Below are 20,934 nucleotides of genomic sequence, written 5' to 3' on the forward strand. Positions count from 1 at the left end.
TTTGGCTCTGCTCTAGGACCTTGTCATTCAAAGTCCCAGGTTGAAAGAACAGCCCTCATCTGAGGCATGTATGTCTTGCTGCAGAGCAAAAAGAGCATTGGTAGAACCACCCAATGTCTCTTGTCACTTCTACTTGGATGGGCCATATATCCCTTCCACTCACATTCTGTTAGCCTAAGCAAGTCACATGAATAAGCCTGACAGCAGTATAGTAGAAATGATAATCTTCCCACCAGGACAGGCCCCAGGGGGAAGGTGGTAGACCTGAATAGAGAGGCAGGGAATAATTTGAACAAATAATACAGTCTACCACAGTAACATACGATTATTCCACCCAGGACAGATTATTTTATATGTATAGTAGGCCCATGTGGTATGCTTTTATAGAGTCAGCCCTCTTTCTATTTAAATATCTCCTCTCAGTGTATCAGTGATTCCACCCTCAAGTGAATTAATTTGAATTCCTCTGCAACAGCAATGGCACAGAAGAAATGGCAATTTTGATTGAGGAAAGCTCTCAGTTTCCATTTTCAATCCCAGATCCATAGAGTGAGAATACTTTAAGAACACTTTAAGGCAAATTCCTATCCCTGAGCCATCACAAAAGGAGAACCTCGTTTCAGATAATTAGATTTTTGATTTGCCAAACAGCTTTGTTACTGCTTAACAACTTCAAGTCCCTTTTTTTCTGGCTTAAACTAAGCTTCATACTACAGTTTTTGTTCTGTTCAATCTTGGTCTTTGTCCTATGGCTGGCTGGCTCTTTATCCAGTTCTGGCTCCTTTAACATTTGATTTTCTTTCTGTCATGTCACTAATACTCTTTACTTAAATATATTCCTAGTGTAGCTTTATTGCTTATATAGCCTGGCCTGGCTTTTGCTTTTGTCTTCAGTTCCCCAGTTCCTACTTCATTCTGACTGAATAACTCACTCACCTGGTGACCCAACAGAACCCCCCTTATTTCTCAGCTACTAGTTTAGACACTAGGTGGTGCTATGCCTTTGTCGCTGGTCTAGGTTTAATTTCCTGGAATTATATCCCTGATTCTGGCAAATGGGATGATTCTGGAGAGTATAGACGGTCAGGAGAAGGGGAAAGTCTTGGAAACCAGGGAGTAGCTGAAAATAGTTTGAATATACAGGTGAAAGTGGGCACTGTAATAGAAGTAGGGGCCTGGAAGAGATTAAGGGTGACGGAACTCACTGTAAATGTTGAAGTGTCATCCTTAGAGAGAATAAATGAAAACTCTGAAAGAAGGACTGAGAAAGGAATGGGTGCTCTTATAAGCAAGTATAAGATGTACGGTATAACAACTGAAGGACTCCATCATGATAGCCTCACTTTTCTCTTTGGAGAAGCCTGAGACTGAGGGATAGGTGAAGGATAAATGATTTAGCTAAATGAATATTATTTGGAATAGCAACTTTAGGAATTGCTTAAGGTGCTGTCTTAAGCCAGACATATATTAGGAATATAGAGCATTAACCAGTGATTAAGTGATATTTTAGGATGAAGAAATAAATCACAGAAAGCAGAAAGTCTCCACCATCAATGTATACAATATTTTTTGTACGATGAAACCTAAATTAAGGCAGTGGGTTTATTTTGTGTATTTAAAGTTTACCTAATGTTAATCCTATAATATTCCCTGATTTGTCTATTTATTTTTAAACCCTGGCTGTGCAAGGAAATGGAAATCTGAGAACAATTTCCATGGCATTTTTAACATCCTGAAGGAAAAGGCAACCATTTAAATGAATGGAAGGGGTACAGCTTCACAGCTGGAAACTGGATTTGACAGTGAGTACCAGTGATAGACTATTTCCTGTGGAGGATATCACAAAGTAATACAGTAACAGTCGAAACAACACTCTTTCTAACACATTGTACTGGCTTCATTTATCTGTTCAATGAATAGGAAATCTACTTAAGCCACAGTGCCAAGAAATGCTATTTCTTTCACCTCAAGTGCATTTTTTCCATTGCCTTCGTGATAATGGAGAAAAAAGTGTTATAAACAAAAAGAATGTCTTTTATTCCACAGAATGCTTAATTGATGCAGTGAAGCTACTAGCTGAGGTTTCTGTTTGGTTTTTAAGAAATGCAATAATTTAAAATTCATGTCAACAATGAGGCATTTAGAAAACAGATTTATAATCTCGATGATTAAATCTATACACTAGATAGTTTTATATGAAATATGAAAATGTAGGGAAATATGGAAAATATTTGGTGTAGTAAAATCATTATAAGTAAGGTACTTTCATGTGATGACAAACATTATAATGAATTTTTTCTGTTCCTCCCAGATTTAGGATGTTAGTAGAACCTTTTGTGTGAAGTGCAAAGTTTTATTTCATTTTCAAATTTCTATTGTCCTTTGCAAAGCCATTGGTACAGTATTCTCTAAAGCTGTTTGATGTCAAAAGTAAGAAAAATAATAAGCTAGAATGATCTAAAAACTGGGAACATAATAATACAAAGAAGTGCTAATCTGGATACTTGGTTGGAGAGAGAGTGATAAGGGGATAAGCATTGTTACAGTTTTAATGTCACCATAATGTCTCATCATCACACCACATAGCATGGTTATCCATGTTTTGTCAGCTACATTACACGATCCAACCATTTGTATGCATCAAGATTATATAGGACATTAAGTAAAAGCAGAAGTGGATGATAGCATTTTCATAGTGAATTCAGCATTATATATACTCTTTTCAAAATCAAGGACAACTCATAATCTAAGAGATAAACCAAACATTTTAAAAGAAGGAAGGTCATGGATGCAACTAGAAGCTATCGATTTTCACTGGAACTGATAAAATTTTTATTCACTTGGTGCTTTTACAAACTACTAGGCAATATGCATAAATATAGTAGAAAAACATGCTAGTTCTATAAAATAAAAAATAACTATCCCCATGTCCAGAAAAGAGAAATAATTTACTTGTAGTAAAGTGTGGTCATGGGGCTAGATCTACACTGAAAATTTCTCCCTGACATATTTGTCTTTGATTGATGGTTGTGGAATGCCAACCTATTTAAACACATATGTACCTACACACTCAATCAAAATTCTGGACATGAATTGATTATTCTTTGACTTTGCTACTGTGCTCAGAAAATAAGGTAGTTATCAGAACACTTGGTCACAACTCCCGGATTACTGATATTAGCATTTTGTAAGTCTAGGCAAAAATATATTGTATAGTTAAGATATTTACAAAATAGAAAGAGAATTATCTGTCGCCTATAAAAGTCACAACTAGGGAAAAAACAGATGATACATATATGAAAGGTAGTTAGTAAGAAAGCCTTTAGTAAATTATAAGAACAATAGCAATTTTATAGGTGGATTCCTTTCAAGTACAGATGTGCTCTGGAAAAGTGCTTAAAAACACTTTATAAAAATCTTGCAGGATTCCTATTGGAAATTAAGAGGTAAAGAGGGATTGGACAGATTATTATCTAAGGAAACTGTGTGGTAAGGTATTTTGAAAGTGAGTTAACCCATTGGAATGTGAAATATTACCCTTTTTAAATGAAGCTTTAGATTTTTTTTTTCACCAACTAGTATTAATGTTTGGGACTGTCATAATGTTAAGATTTGAAAAGGGCTTTGTTCAAAAGGGAAAAAAATTAACAAGTCTTTGATGGTAAATATCCACAGTTCTCTATGCAGATTAGATTATTAGCAATAACATGCCACTCATGTTTTTGCCTCACAAACTTTGCACTCACTCTTCCCACTGCTAGAAATAGTCTTCCCTCAAGTATCTATATGAAGCTCCCTCTAATTTTATTAATGTCTCTGCTCAAATGTCCCGTTATCAGAGAAAACTTCTCAGACAGCATATATGTGTGTGTGTGTGTGTATATATATATATATACATATATATATCATGCATATACATAAATATATACTATCCTCATCTCTCTACCTGTATTTATAGATGTCTTCGACTCTAATTCAGCACCAAAGAATTTATTCTAGCCTTTCATCTTGCTTATTGGATCTTTCTCAGACTCTCATTATCTACAATATATTTGTTTATTTGTACATCCATAGTGTAGTTATAAGAAGTTTCATAATCATATGCTGATACCCCTGTGGGGTGAGGGGGACAGAGGACAACTAAAGTACATTATGTTTACAATTCCTTTTGTCTTTAGCTTTTTCATTATTCAATCAAAACTGAAGAGTCCATCTCTCCTGCAACTTCCCTTGTGCAACCCTTTGTAATTAACTGCTCTTCCAACCCTAGACCATGGTTTCCACTGATTTGTGCTCCATCAGTATAGGTTTACCTTTAAAAGAATGACATACAAATAGAATCATATAATATGTAACTTTCTGACTGACTTCTTTCACTAAGCGAAATACATATGAGAGTTACTGATGTTGCTGTATCAAGAGTTCATTCCTGTTTATTGCTGAGTCGAATTCCATTTTCTGGATGCCTGACAATATGCACATCTATTCAGAGTTTGAAGGACATTTGAGATGTTACAAGTTTTTGGCAAATATGAGTAAAACGGCTATATGCAATTACATAAAACCTTCGTGTGAACATAAATTTTCATTTCTCCTGTGTAATTGCTGAGGAGTGGGATGCTTGGGTCATATGGCAAATATATGATTGCATTTATTAGAAACTGCCAAACTAGGATTGGAACCAAGATGGCTGAGTAGAAGGACGTGCTCTCACTCCCTCTTGCGAGAGCACCAGGATCGCAACTAGCTGCTGGTCAGTCATCAACCGGAGGACACTGGAACTCACCAAAAAAAGATACCCCACGTCCAAGGACAAAGGAGAAGCCACAGTGAGACAGTAGGAGAGGCGCAACCACAGTAAAATCAAGTCCCATAACTGCTGGGTGGGTGACTCACAGACTGGAGAACACTTATACCAGAGAAGTTCACCCACCGGAGTGAAGGTTCTGAGCTCCTCATCAGGTTTCCCAAACTCGGGGTCCGGCAACAAGAGGAGGAATTCCTACAGAATCAGACTTTGAAGGCTACTGGGATTTGATTGCAGGTCTTCGACAGAACTGGGGGAAACAGAGACTCCACACTTGGACGGCACACACAAAGTGGTGTGCACATCGGGACCCAGGGGAAGGAGCAGTGACCCCAGGGGAAACTGAACCAGACCTACCTGCTAGTGTTGGAGGGTCTCCTGAGGAGGTGGGGGCTGGCTGTGGCTCACCGTGGGGACAAGGACACTGGCAGCAGAAGTTCTGGGAAGTACTCCTTGGTGTGAGCCCTCCCAGAGTCAGCCATTAGCCCCACCAGAGAGCCCAGGTAGGCTCCAGTGTTGGGTTGCCTCAGGCCAAACAACCAACAGGGAGGGAACCCAGCTCCACCCATCAGCAGTCAAGTAGATTAAAGTTTTACTGAGCTCCGCCCACCAGAGCAACAGTCAGCTCTACGCACCACCAGTCGCTCCCATCAGGAAACTTGCATAAGCCTCTTGGATAGCCTCATCCACCAGAGGGCAGACAGCAGAAGCAAGAAGAACTACAATCCTGCGGCCTGTGGAACAAAAACCACATTCACAGAAAGATAGACAAGATGAAAAGGTAGAGGGCTATGTACCAGGTGAAGGAACAAGATAAAACCCCAGAAAGACAACTAAATGAAGTAGAGATAGGCAACCTTCCAGAAAAAGAATTCAGAATAATGATAGTGAAGATGATCCAGGACCTCGGGGAAAAGAATACAGGCAAAGATTGAGAAAATGCAAGAAAAATAACAAAGACCTGGAAGAATTAAAGAACAAACAAACAGAGATGAACAATACAATAATTGAAATGAAAACTACACTACAAGGAATCAATAGCAGAAAAACTGAGGCGGAAGAACGGATAAGTGACCTGGAAGACAGAATGGTGGAATTCACTGCTGCGAACAGAATAAAGAAAAAAGAATGAAAAGAAATGAAGAGAGCCTAAGAGACCTCTGGGACAACATTAAACACAACAACATTCGCATTATAGGGGTCCCAGAAGGAGAAGAGAGAGAGAAAGGACCCAAGAAAATATTTGAAGAGATTATAGTCGAAAACTTAGCTAACATGGGAAAGGAAATAGCCACCCAAGTCCAGGAAGTGCAGAGAGTCCCATACAGGATAAACCCAAGGAGAAACACGCTGAGACACATAGTAATCAAATTGGGAAAAATTAAAGACAAAGAAAAATTATTAAAAGCAGCAAGGGAAAAACAACATACAAGGGAACTCCCATAAGGTTAACAGCTGATTTCTCAGCAGTAACTCTACAAGCCAGAAGGCAGTGGCATGATATATTTAAAGTGATGAAAGGGAAGAACCTACAACCAAGATTACTCTACCCAGCAAGGATCTCATTCAGATTCAGTGGAGAAATCAAAAGCTTTACAGACAAGCAAAAGCTAAGAGAATTCAGCACCACCAAACCAGCTCTACAACAAATGCTAAAGGAACTTCTCTAAGTGGGAAACACAAGAGAAGAAAAAGACCTACAAAATCAAACCCAAAACAATTAAGAAAATGGTAATAGGAACATACATATTGATAATTACCCTAAACATGAATGGATTAAATGCTCCAACCAAAAGACACAGGCTTGCTGAACAGATACAAAAACAAGACCCATATATGTGCTGTCTACAAGACCTAGGGACACATTCAGACTGAAAGTGAGGGGATGGAAAAAGATACTCCATGCAAATGGAAATCAAAAGAAAGCTGGAGTAGCTATACTCATATCAGATAAAATAGACTTTAAAATAAAGAATGTTACAAGAGACAAGGAAGGACACTACATAATGATCAGGGGATCAATCCAAGAAGAAGATATCACAATTATAAATATATATGCACCCAACATAGGAGCACCTCAGTACATAAGGCAACTGCTAACAGCTCTAAAAGAGGAAATCAACAGTAACACAGTAATAGTGGGGGACCTTAACACCTCACTTACACCCATGGACAGATCATCCAAAATGAAAATAAATAAGGAAACAGAAGCTTTAAATGACACAATGGACCAGATAGATTTAATTGATATTTATAGGACATTCCATCCAAAAACAGCAGATTACACTTTTTTCTCAAGTGCGCACAGAACATTCTCCAGGATAGATCACATCTTGGGTCACAAATCAAGCCTCAGTAAATTTAACAAAATTGAAATCATATCAAGCATCTTTTCTGACCACAACGCTAGGAGACTAGAAATGAATTACAGGGAAAAAAATGTAAAAATCACAAACACATGGAGGCTAAACAATACGTTACCAAATAACCAAGAGATCACTGAAGAAATCAAACAGGAAATCAAAAAATACCTAGAAACAAATGACAATGAAAACACGATGATCCAAAACCTATGGGATGCAGCAAAAGCAGTTCTAAGAGGGAAGTTTATAGGTATACAAGCCTACCTCAAGAAACAAGAAAAATCTCAAATAAACAATGTAACCTTACACCTAAAGGAACTAGAGAAAGAAGAACAAACAAAACCCAAAGTTAGCAGAAGGAAAGAAATCATAAAGATCAGAGCAGAAATAAATGAAATAGAAACTAAGAAAACAATAGCAAAGATCAATAGAACTAAAAGCTGGTTCTTTGAGAAGATGCACAAAATTAATAAACCATTAGCCAGACTCATCAAGAAAAAGAGGGAGAGCACTCAAATCAATAAAGTTAGAAATGAAAAAGGAGAAGTTACAACAGACACCGCGGAAATACAAAGCATACTAAGAGACTACTACAAGCAACTGTATGCCAATAAAATGGACAACCTGGAAGGAATGGACAAATTCTTAGAAAGGTATAACCTTCCAAGACTGATCTGGGAAGAAATAGAAAATATGAACAGACCAAACAAAAGCAATGTAATTGGAACTGTGATTAAAAATCTTCCCACAAACGAAAGTCCAGGACCAGATGGCTTCACAGGTGAATTCTATCAAACATTTAGAGAAGGGCTAACACCAATCCTTCTCAAACTCTTGCAAAAAATTGCAGAGGAAGGAACACTCCCAAACTCATTTTATGAGTCCATCATCACCCTGATACCAAAACCAGACAAAGATACTACAAAAGAAGAAAATCACAGACCAATATTACTGATGAATACAGATGCAAAAATCCTCAACAAAACACTAGCAAACAGAATCCAACAACACATTAAAAGGATCATACGACATGATCAAGTGGGATTTATCCCAGGGATGCAAGGATTCTTCAATATACGCAAATCAATCAATGTGATATACCATATTAACAAATTGAAGAATAAAAACCATATGATCATCTTAATAGATGCAGAAAAAGCTTTTGACAAAGTTCAACACCCATTTATGATAAAAACTCTCGAGAAAGTGGGCATAGATGGAACCTACCTCAGCATAATAAAGGCAATCAACGACAAACCCACAGCGAACATCATTCTTAAAGGTGAAAAACTGAAACCATTTCCTCTAAGATCAGGAACAAGTCAAGGATGTCCACTCTCTCCACTATTATTCAACACAGTTTTGGAAGTCCTCACCACGGCAATTAGAGAAGAAAAATAAAAGGAATACAAACTGGAAAAGAAGAAGTAAAACTGTCACTGTTTGCAGATGACATGATACTATACATAGAGAATCCAAAAAATACCACCAGAAAAGTACTAGAGCTAATCAGTGAAATTGATAAAGTAGCAGGATACAAAATTAATGCACAGAAATCTCTTGCATTCCTATACACTAATGATGAAAAATCTGAACGAGAAATTAAGGAAACACTCCCATTTACCATTGCAACAAAAAGAGTAAAATACCTAGGAATAAACCTACCTAAGGAGACAAAAGACCTGTATGCAGAAAACTATAAGACACTGATGAAAGAAATTAAAGATGATACCAACAGATGGAGAGATATACCATGTTCTTGGATTGGAAGAATCAACATTGTGAAAATGATTATACTACTGAATGCAATCTACAGATTCAATGTAATCCCTATCAAGTTACCAATGGCCTTTTTTACAGAACTAGAACAAAAAATCTTAAAATTTGTATGGAGAAACAAAAGAACCCGAATAGTCAAAGCAGTCTTGAGGGAAAAAAACGGAGCTGGAGGAATCAGACTCCCTGACTTCAGACTATACTATAAAGCTACAGCAATCAAGACAATATGGTACTGGCACAAAAACAGAAACATAGATCAATGGAACAGGATAGAAAGCCCAGAAATAAACCTACGCACCTATGGTCAACTAATCTATGACAAAGGAGGCAAGGGTATACAATGGAGAAAAGGCAATCTCTTCAATAAGTGGTGCTGGGAAAACTGGACAGCTACATATAAAAGAATGAAATTAGAACACTCCCTAATGCCGTACACAAAAATAAACTCAAAATGGATTAGAGACCTAAATGTAAGACCGGACACTATAAAACTCTTAGAGGAAAGCATAGGAAGAACTCTGACATAAGTCACAGCAAGATCTTTTTTGATCCACCTCCTAGAGTAATGGAAATAAAAAGAAAAGTAAACAAATGGGACCTAATGAAACTTCAAAGCTTTTGCACAGCAAAGGAAACCATAAACAAGACCAAAATACAACCCTCAGAATGGTCGAAAATATTTGCAAATGAATCAACAAAGGATTAATTTCCAAAGTATAGAAACAGCTCATGCAGCTGAATATTACAAAAAGAAACAACCCCATCCAAAAATGGGCAGAAGACCTAAATAGACATTTCTCCAAAGAAGACATACAGATGGCCAAGAAGCACATGAAAAGCTGCTCAACATCACTAATTATTAGAGAAATGCCAATCAAAACTACAATGAGGGGCTTCCCTGGTGGCGCAGTGGTTGAGAGTCCACCTGCCGATGCAGGGGACACGGGTTCGTGCCCCGGTCCGGGAAGATCCCACATGCCACGGAGCGGCTGGGCCCGTGAGCCATGGCCACTGAGCCTGCGCGTCCGGAGCCTGTGCTCTGCAACGGGAGAGGCCACAACAGTGAGAGGCCCGCGTACCACAAAAAAAAAAAAAAAAAAAAAAAACTACAATGAGGTATCACCTCACACCAGTTAGAATGGCATCATCAGAAAATCTACAAACAACAAATGCTGGAGAGGGTGTGGAGAAAAGGGAACCCTCTTGCACTGTTGGTGGGAATGTAAATTGATACAGCCACTATGGAGAACAGTATGGAGGTTCCGTAAAAAATAAAAATAGAATTACCATATGACCTAGCAATCCCACTACTGGGCATATACCCAGAGAAAACCATAATTCAAAAAGACACATGCACCCCATTGTTCGTTGCAGCACTATTTACAATAGCCAGGTCATGGAAGCAATCTAAATGCCCACTGACAGACAAATGGATAAAGAAGATGTGGTACATATATACAATGGAATATTACTCAGCCATAAAAAGAAACGAAATTGGGTCATTTATAGAGCCGTGGGTGTATCTAGAGTCTGTCATACAGAGTGAAGTAAGTCAGAAAGAGAAGAAGAAATATCGTATATTAACACACATCTGTGGGACCTAGAAAAATGGTACAGATGAACTGGTTTGCAGAGCAGAAATTGAGACAGATGTAGAGAACAAACGTATGGATACCAAGCGAGAAAGCGGCGGGGATGGGGCTGGTGGTCTGATGAATTGGGCGATTGGGATTGCCATGTATACACTGATGTGTATAAAATTGAGGACTAATAAGAACCTGCTGTGTAAAAAATATATATATTTATTATTCAAGTCATCCAATGAAAAATTAATTAATTAATTAATTAAAAAGAAAGAAAGTGCCAAACTACCTTCCAAAGTAGCTGTACAATTTTGCATTCCCACCATCGGATAAGAGAATTCCAGTTGCTAATAAGTCTTGTAGTTTTCAGCATACAGATAATGCATGCATCTTGTGAGATTCATACAGAAGCATTTCATCTTTGGTATTATTGTTAATTATGATGTTTTATTAATTTTGAATTCTAAGTTTATTACTAATGTATAGAAATACATTTTATGCATATTGACCTTGTTCCTATGTCCTTGTTAAACTCACTGTTTGCTTTAGTATCTTTAGGGTAGACTTTTTGAGGATTTTCTATGTAAACATTTGTACCATCTGCAAACAGACACAATTATTTTCCTTTTCAATCTGTGTGACTTCATTTCCTTTTCTTATTGCATTGCAAGCACTTAGTACATAATGTTGAATAGCAGTGGTGATAGTGAACATCGTCGTCTTATTCCCAATATCATGGGGAAAGAATTCATACTTTCAGCATTTAATATGATGTTAACTGTCAGTATTTTGTTGATGCCTTTGGGTTAATCAAGCTACCTTCTATTCTTAGTTTGCAGGATTTGTTTGTTTCTTTTTAATCAGGGCAGGTTATTGGATTTGTCCTTTTTTTTTTCTCTGCCTCTACTGAGGTGGTCTTATGGTTTTCCTTCTTTAGTCTGTTAACATTGTGATTTATATTGATTGATTTTAAGTACTGAACCAGCTTCACATTTGTCAAGATTTATTATCCTTTTTGTATGTTACTAGATTTACTTTTCTAATATTAAGTTGAGGATTTTTCCATCTATGTTCATTAGGGATATTAGTTGGTGATTTTTTTTTCTTGTAATATCCTTGGCTAGTTTGCTACCAAGGTAATACTGGTCTCATAAAATGAGTTGGGAAATAGTCTCTCCTCTTCTATTTTCTGGAAGAATCATTTACAGTTGGCATTATTTCTTAATTACTTGGTAGAGTTCAACTGGGTCTCTAGTTTTCTTTGTGGGAAGGTTTTAGACTAAAAATTCAATTTATTTAATAAATACAAGTCTAAAAAGAGTATCTGTGTCCACTTCCATGAACTTGGTATTATGGCTTTGAATGGATCCTTCCTTTCCATCTATCTTGTCAAATTTATGGGTATAGAACTGTTCTTAGTATATCCTTATTATCCTTTAAATGTTTGTATGTTTTGTAGTAAAGTTCTTCCCTAATTAATTCCTGATATTGGTAATTTGTGTCCTGTCTTACACGTGCTCTCTCTCTCTTTTTCTTGGTAAGGCAATTAAAACAAAAGGTTTTTTTTCAAGGATCTAGCTTTAGGCTTCATTGCTTTTGTCTGTTTTTGTTTTCAGCTTCACTGATTTCAGTTCTCATCTTGATTATTTCCTTTCTTTTGCTTGCTTTGGGTTTAAAATTATCTTATTTTGGTTTCTAGTCTCTAAGTTGGGAGGTTAGATTACTGATGTAAGGACTTTTACTCCTTTTAGTATAACCATTTAATGATATAAATTTCCTTCTTAGTACTGCTTCAGTTGCATCCCACAAGTTGGGATGTGTTATGCTTTTGTTTTTATTTAGTTCAAAATAATTTTTTAATGTTCCTTGAGGCTTCCTTTTTGACACATGGGTTATTTAGAACTGTTGTTTATTTTCAGTATATTTGTGGATTTTAAGATATCTTCCTTTTATTGAGTTCTATTTTATTAATTTGTCAGAGAGCATGCATTCTATGATTCCTGTTCTTTTAAAATTTATGCTCTATTTTGTTCAATGTTACATGTGCATTTGAAAGAAATATATTCTGCTCTTGCTGGAATGAGTGTTCTACAAATGTCCATTAGGTCATGTTGGTCAACAGTGTTTTTCAGATCTTCTCTATCCTGACTGATTTTCTACTTGTTCTATCATTTACTGAGAGAAGAGTGTTGATGGCTCCAACTACAACTGTAGATTTTTCTTTTTCTCCTTCCAGTTCTTTCAGGTTTTGCTTCATGTATTTTGAAACTTGTTGTTAGGTGCACGCACATTTACTTAGCTTAATCTGAGCTTCTTTACTCTGTCGTTTGTTGTGTGGCATTAATTTTGACAGATTGGTAAAGGCTGACTATGGCTGGAAAGATAATATAGAATCCCTGGGGGCACAGGTGTAAGGGTGTAATGAGTACATATTCATTACAGGCTCTTCTCTATGGGTGTCACTGGACACTCAAAACAAAGATTGGTGAGATCCTGACAATGCATCCCTTGTAGTACAAAAGTCTGAGTGAGAGGAATAGCAGCAGCAAATCCAATATTTCTCCAAAAATCTTTTTTAACTCCCTGTTCCCTCTTTTCCTTTTCGGATTTTGGTTACACATATGATAGATCATTTGATATTGTCCTTCAAATTTTGACTGTTCTGTATTTTTATTTTCACCCTTTTTCTCTTTGTGTTTCTGTTTAGATAATTTCTGTGGGCATATGTTCAAGGTCGCTGGTTCTTTCTTCAGCTATGTCCAATCTACTGATGAGCCCATCAAAGGTATTGTATATCACATTTACTGTGATTTTCATTTTTAACATTTTACTTGATTCTTTCATATAGTTTGCATTTTTTTCTCCTGAAATTTGCCATCTGATTGTGAATGTTGTCAGTATTATCTAGAAGAACCCCTAACATATTAATCATAGTTATTTTAAATTTTCTTTCAAATGGTTCCAACATTTCTTTCTTATCTAATTCTGGTTTTGTTGACTGCTTTGTCTCTTGACAGTATGTTGTTTTTTAATTGCTTTTTAAAATATGCCTGCTATTTTTGTTGTTGTTGTTGAAAGCTGGACATCTTATGTAAGACAATAGAGACTAAGGTGAATAGTTCTTATGTTGAGAAATTGGCATGCCTTTGTATTTACTAGGCTTTTAGCGTTTGTGTGTATGTGAGTGTATGTGTGTCATTCTAATCAAGAGTAGATTGTAGAGTTTCTTGCTGCTGTTTTTAGTCTTAAGAGGTGTGCCAGGCTTTAAATTCCTCAAGTGATACATTAGTTCAGGGTGGGTTCTGGTTGCCCAGTGGTTTTTATCAATGTCTGCTCCACAGCTTTGGGTCTTCCTTTGGGCTGTGCCTCAGGGAGAGTGTTCTTTCAGGCTCTTACAACACTTTCCTCATTATTTCACTGTCACTTATCACTTGATTCTGATTAGCCTGATGATGGAGAGTGTTTTCTGTTATTCTAATTAATCCTCTATCCTGGGCAAGAACTGTGTCCCTAGGTCTTGGAGGTGTGGCCTTCTCACTACTCTTGCCCCTCCCAGATATAGTTCTTGGCCCATCCTCTTGCTCTCCCCAAGGGTACAGTTTTGTTTTGTTTTTTTCTTGTTCTGTTCTACCAGCTGCAGTACATTTTCACCAGTGCCCTAAGGGTGACAATTTGTGTTGCCCTTTCCTCTCTCACAGTTTACAGTTTTTGTTCCATAGATGAAATAAGAGAAACAGATCTGGGTAGGATTTGCTGCTGCTATTCCTCTCACCCAGACTTGTACTATGAGGGATGCTTTTTTTTTCTTTCATAGACTGAGGGATGCTTTCTCAGCATCTCACCAATATGTTTTCAGTGTCCAGTGACACCCATGGAGAAGAGATTGCAGTGAGTATGTACTCCCCTTATACCTGTGCCCTCAAGGTTCTATATTCTCTTTCTAGCCATAGTCAGCTTTTACCAATCAGTCAATAATTTATAACAGTTAAAAAAAAAACTTTTAGTAACTTTTAACTTATAGAAAAATTGCAAAATAGTAGAGAGTTCCTGTTTATGTGCCATTCATCCAGCTTCCCTTTATGTTAACATCTTGCATAACCGTAGAACATTTATCAAAACTAAAAAATTATTCTATATAAAATATTGTACTATACTATTCACTTAAAAATTGCTTAATTCTTCTTAATAGTGTCTGGCTACATCCATCTTCACATAAGTGCTTATATCTTATCTCTTATTGCCTGTCTTTCCTTAGATTTAAAGTTATTTGGTTGCCTTGTGACCTCAGCTTTCTGATAGGTTCAAGAAAATTATGAATTTGCAGGATATATGGCTTTGTTGTAAAGGTAGAAGTGATGCTCTTTCCAGTTTTGTATATTCCAAGTAGAAATTGGGAGTTAACAAATATGTTTTAAATGAATGAATAACTGAATGAATGATCTGTTGTTCACAGGTAAATTTGATATACAATGGAAAACAAAACAATTATTTAAGTATTAAGGTACATCAAGCAGACTGAGTATTTTCTAACTTAGTGTGTTTATGTACTAACGTAGTAATCCATTTGGGAATCCTTCCTAGGCTAAATCTAAATGTAGTATTTGCAAACACTTTACAAAAATATTTCTTCTTTTTTAAGTAGCCACCCTTCTTAGAGGATAGTTTTTTGTTTTATTTTTTTTCAAATTTGAGATCGTCTTTTTTTTTCAGTGGATACATCTACAGAGTGAAAATATAGAAAGCAATAGCTCTAGGTCCTTGAGCTCTGATTTGGAAATCTTTTGATAAAAGCTCAGATATGCTTCAGATTAGTCACAATATTTAAATGAAAAACTTCTCTCCTTACACAGAAAATAAATTACATAGATATGAACTGTGGTAATATATTGGTAAATCTGACCTTGTTACATGTCAATATGCTGCAACCACAATGTGCATTTTTGAGTCTTTCTGTTTTGGCAAATAGACATTGGGTGTTTTAAGATATTGAAACACTTAATGTTGTCATTGTTATCACTTAAAACATTTTGGGGCACAACTATGGAACAGACGGATTATTTTTTTGAAGGCTCAAGAAATTGTACCCAAATTAAACATCTTTCATAATGTGAGCTATAATTCTAAAAAAATAGTTTCATGGTTTTTACAAATGAAAGGGATTTTAGAGATTACTTAATTCAATGTTGAGGGAAAGGAGATCCACAAAAGCAAAATATCATAAAAGATCATATGTCCAATTAGGAAGGAATCTGCTCAACTTTGAATATTGTCACAGCATGCCCAGGGTACTTTTTATCACATGCATTGCTCTTTTGTTTGAGTGCTTGCTTTAAGAAAGCCTACCAGAACTTTTATATAAAACATCTTTTAACATCTTTTGAAACTGTCTGTAGATTAATTTAGTAGTCACACAAGAATATCACTTTCATTACTTTCAAGTCATGCCTCATACACTTAAATTGTTGGTAGAAAATATATATAAGGAGAGATTTATATTAGCCAAATGCTCGCTTCTCTTTCTCTCTCTCTCTCTTTCATTTTCTTCCTCTCTCTCTCATCTGTTTCTCTCTCTCTGCACTGTTGGCACAAATGACAAGCATCTACTGTGCATAGTTATTATACATTCCCTCAGATTCCTTGCTTATTAAACTTAAAGGGTATGTAGGATGGTAATTGCCACTTAATCTGCACTCTGTTTTGGAGGAAAGAAATTAACATATATTTATTTTGCAAATACAGCAGTGGCTAAAATCGAACTGATTTCACAAGACACTTTTCCTTATTTTAATGCAAACAACTGTGACAAATTTTAATATATCTCAAAAAACTCTAAAAGAGAAAATATATCGTACAGTGATATTTTCCATTTTCTATCTTTTGTTTAAAGGAAACTAGTCCTATTTCTTATGACATGTTAGGCCTCAGATAATAGTATATAACTTTAAAATATCGAGTTTTTTTTAATGAAGACATACTATCTTTTGTTTACAAATAAAATATAAAAACCCAGTTGCTTCTAATGGTATAATTCTGTACAGTTTTATTCAACACATTTATTTTGCAAATAAAATCTACAAATCTACACATCTAGTTAGGAGGTTCTAATAGTGAAAAAAAAAAGGCAAAAATCCCTTCCATGCATTAATATTTCACTGGGCATTTGGTTGGATGTGGCTGAGTCATTCAGTTAGGACAGAGTTTGAAAGGAGGAGCTTGGTCAAGCTGCTGTGTAAAGCAGGCAGTGATCTTGTTGATGTAAACACTATACAGAGCATCTTCAGGAGGAGTGAGAACAGGTGTGGCTCTCCTACTACACAGTGATCAGGTGTAATAGCTGCCATGAGGGTGATATCAGGCATCTAATTAACATCCCTACAACTATCTCATCACCCATGGTTAATGGGCAATGTTTCCCTTGGATGGATATCCTATAGAGGTACACTCGCAATTGTGGTAGACTGCCAGAAGCATCTGCTTATTTGGAGAGATTTTAATGGGTGTGATTCCCACACTTACCTGCCCATTGGCATTGACCACCATGCCCTCCACTGGTGCCGACATACTGGCTAATCCTGTCCAGTCGAACCAGGTGTCAAATCCATAAGACATTAGTAAGGTTTCTTCTACCAGTAAGCCATAGACCATTGGTCAGACTGCTGCAAAAGAAGAAAAACAATGATAAATAACTCTTCTTCTGTTGCTTGGCAATATGATATCTTTATTTGAAAATTCTCAGTGGAATATGGCAGCAATAATATCCTCACAAAAAGAAAAGCCCGTGGCACATTGTAATGCTTTTTGTTATCATTTCCATTCCCTTAATAGATAGGAGTAAAAGGTACTGGTTTTGTGAAGAGAGGAGAACCTGCATGCCCAATGTACAAGCTAGTCAGGATTTGGATAACAGTGCAATTATTCAAGATGGAAAAGGAAAACATCAGCAAAACACTGATGTTGAAGGGGAAGTAAGGAAAACCCTGAATAGATTAAAAGGACACACAGAAGAAGAACCAAATGCAACACCATTGTAGGTACTTCAAAGAACTCTCCATCATGATGAAGAAGTCCTATTAATGCCACCAGAAAGAAACTCATTGAAGAAGTCATTGCATGGAAATGAAATTCCAGAGTAGTATAAAGTGACCAGACATGGAGAATGATTTCTTATGCACGATTCTGGTGCTCAAGATGAGGAAAGAATTCTTATTTACACAACTTTGACAATATTCAATATTTAAGTGACAGTACATTATTCAGTGATAGCACCTTCAAGACGGCACTAATACAGTTCATTCAGTTATCTACTGTGCATGGTGTAGTATTAGGTTATACTATGTCATTGATTTATGCACTAAAAATGAAAAAGCAAGAGGACGCTTACATACATATATACATACATATATATATATGAAAGTACTTACATTTGCATGGAAAAGAAATCTCAACATTAATCTTTCATTGTGTATGATGGATTTCAAGGTTGCAAATATGAGTGCGATTCAACTGTTCCTACCAAACGCCCAAGTAAAAGAATACTTATTTCACTTTTCATAGTCATTGTGGTGAAAAACATCTTCTTTGAGTCTAACACGAGAGTACACAACAATGAAGACTAACACCAGTACATGAGCATCCATGATGTTTGGACTTCCATTTATGCCTTTGGAAGATGTAAATGAAACTTTTGAGTACATTGTGGAGAATGCAGAAGAATATTTAGATGACCTAATGAATTATATCCTTGGAAGTCATGGCAGAAGCAGAGGAAAAGCAGAAGTTCCAAGATTTCTGCCAAAAACTTGGAATGTTTATATATCAGTACTGAATAGCAATCACAGGACAAATGATGCTGTGGAAGACTGGCATAGCAAATTTCAAAGCTAATGGTAGTGCATCATCCTTAAATTTGGATATTTATTGGAGTGTTAAAAGATGAACATCAAACGAACAAGTTATCACCCAGGTTCTTGGTGGTCACACTCAAATACAACCACCAACTTCATGACGGTACCAACAAAATCAAATTCTTATAACTGAAATTGTTAACAGATATAACAAATATAAAGCTGATAATCAAGTTGATATATACTTGAGATCAGTTGCTCATTGACTTAAGACTAACCCTGCTAAACTTCATGATGAAGAAGAACAAAAATAAATGTGAAGTCCAAAATTTATCAGGAATTAACAATAAAAATAATGTAAATAAAACTCTAATGAAGTTAAATGTTTGCATTATTTAATGAATCATGGACCAAATATCTCACGGACGTTTTGGACAGGACCAAATTTTAAAGACCTTTTCGTGTGGACCAGATGTCTCAATGGGCATTTTGGACAGGGCCAAATGTCCTACAAGCTTTCAAATAAGTTATCTAAACCTATACATGGCTGTAGTTTAAGTACTATTATTATCATTACCAATGAGTAAAGTAAGGTTCATAAAATTTCAGTAGCTTGATAATAAGCTGCTAAGCATAGGTAATAAGTTGTGTAAGCAAAATTAGAAACTAGTATTTGGTGTTTGACTTTGCAGCATGGGTATTTTGACACTGGGAGCCCAGAGTTTCAGAGCCACATGGTTATGTGACTGGATAACAAGTTTTGAGATTTCAAGTCTCTTTTTGTCTTACTTATACCAGATGCTAGCCAGACTCTATGTTTGAAACTTTCTCAATAACTCTTGGTTCTCAATTACTCAATCATACTTCTTGCCTTTCTTTCATTTAACTCGGAACCCAAGTTACCTAGGATAGGGAGGAACCTGAAACAGCAACTCCCGATGGCCAATAACAAAAGATGGTTTAAAGTATATATGGGACTCCAGGCACGGACACCTCATTGATTAATTTTGAAGATTACCTGTGGAAACACTTATGTTAAGGGCAAATGGAAACTTGTCTTCTCATTCCAAAGTAGCTTCTGATGTTTAGTACTATATAGAAATTTTTAGTACAGATATTTCAGAGACATTTTAGAGTTTCAGTTTGTATTTCATTTGTTTTATCTCAGAACTACATGAAATTCAGGAGATAAATTTATACCTATATTGTTTCAGTCTATAGTCCTAACACCATTTTAATTGAAATATCAGTATTACAATAGCCCTATTATCCTATTTATTAACTGTTCTCTAGAAGTTTATATTTTTTCACATATCCAATATATCATACTGAAAATAGTTAATTATATTCTCATCCAGTTATCTTTGCAGCCTCCTGACATAAAAACCTGCTATGATTTGCATGAATTTTGTTCCCTCTGGACTTTACTGTCAAGTACTCTTGACAATTTCTATTTCTTATCTCATATGACCATACTATTTGGTCACTTTAGCATCTTCATTACTAAAACCTTTATCCTGTTTCTTTTCGCCAGCCACTCGCATTGCATCCCCAAAGCCAATTCTCACTCCTTTGGTGTTACCTATGAGCCTGTGGCAGAGACTGGCTAACTACTGACCAAAATGATTGCTTTCCATTTTGACTGGATTTCTGCTAGATTGAATTTCTCAGCCTCTTGTGCAGTTAGGTCTAGCCAATGGAATGTGAGCAGAAGTAGTGCATGCCACCCCTAGGTTTGATCTATAGAATCCTCCATACAATCTTTCATTCTTTCCCTTTCTTTCCATCCAGAGACCCTGAGAATTTAGACAAACACATGAAGGAATGAACTTACACCCATGAATGACTATGAAAGCATAATTCTCATTCCCTCATAGTGCATATTGTCACAGTGGCTAGTACTTATTAAGCATTCTACAAATATCTATTTTGATCATTAAACCAGGCCATATCTTTAAAGCATTTCCTTTTCTCTTCTACCTCTTAGGGCTACTGAAAGAGATAACTCATAGATTGGTAATGTTTAATTATTTCAGTTTTCATTAATTTTCTTTTTTGGTTCTCTACCACCATTACATTATATTATATTATATTGTCTTGGGGAAGATAGTTTTGTGTTGATATCTTGGGCTTACCTATAATCTTCATGAATGTGGATGTCCAAATCTCTCCCCAGATTTGTGAAGTTTTCAGCCATTATTTCTTTAAATAAGCTTCCTTCCCCTTTCTTCTTCTCCTCTCCTTCTGGGACTCCAATAATGCATAGATTATTTCCCTTAATGATATCTCATAGTTTATGTAGGCTTTCTTCACTCTCTTCCTTCTATCCTTCCTTCCTTCCTATCTTCCTTCTTTCCTTCCTCCCTCCCTCCCTCCCTCCCTCCCTTCCTTCCTTCCTTCCTTCTCTGACTGGATAATTGCAAAGAACCTGTCTTCTACTTAACAGATCCTTTCTTCTGCTTGATCCAGTCTGCTGTTGATGTTCTCTATTGCTTTTTTGTTTTTTCATTTTATTCATTGTATTCTTCAGCTCCAGAATTTCTGTTTCTTTTTTTTAA

General features: G+C 36.2%; 1 long non-coding RNA gene across 1 annotated transcript in view; it reads left to right on the forward strand.

Moving 5' to 3' along the window:
* The first annotated feature begins 13,247 nt into the window (after positions 1–13,247).
* Positions 13,248–20,934, forward strand: part of LOC307181031 — a 95,564-nt gene continuing 87,877 nt past the window's right edge. Inside the window, exon 1 of the long non-coding RNA XR_013825843.1 lies at positions 13,248–13,317. This is a non-coding gene — a long non-coding RNA (uncharacterized lncRNA). The remainder of the gene's footprint in view (positions 13,318–20,934) is intronic.

The sequence above is a fragment of the Stenella coeruleoalba genome, assembly GCF_951394435.1.
Source record: "Stenella coeruleoalba genome assembly, chromosome: X".
Lineage (NCBI taxonomy): Eukaryota > Metazoa > Chordata > Mammalia > Artiodactyla > Delphinidae > Stenella > Stenella coeruleoalba.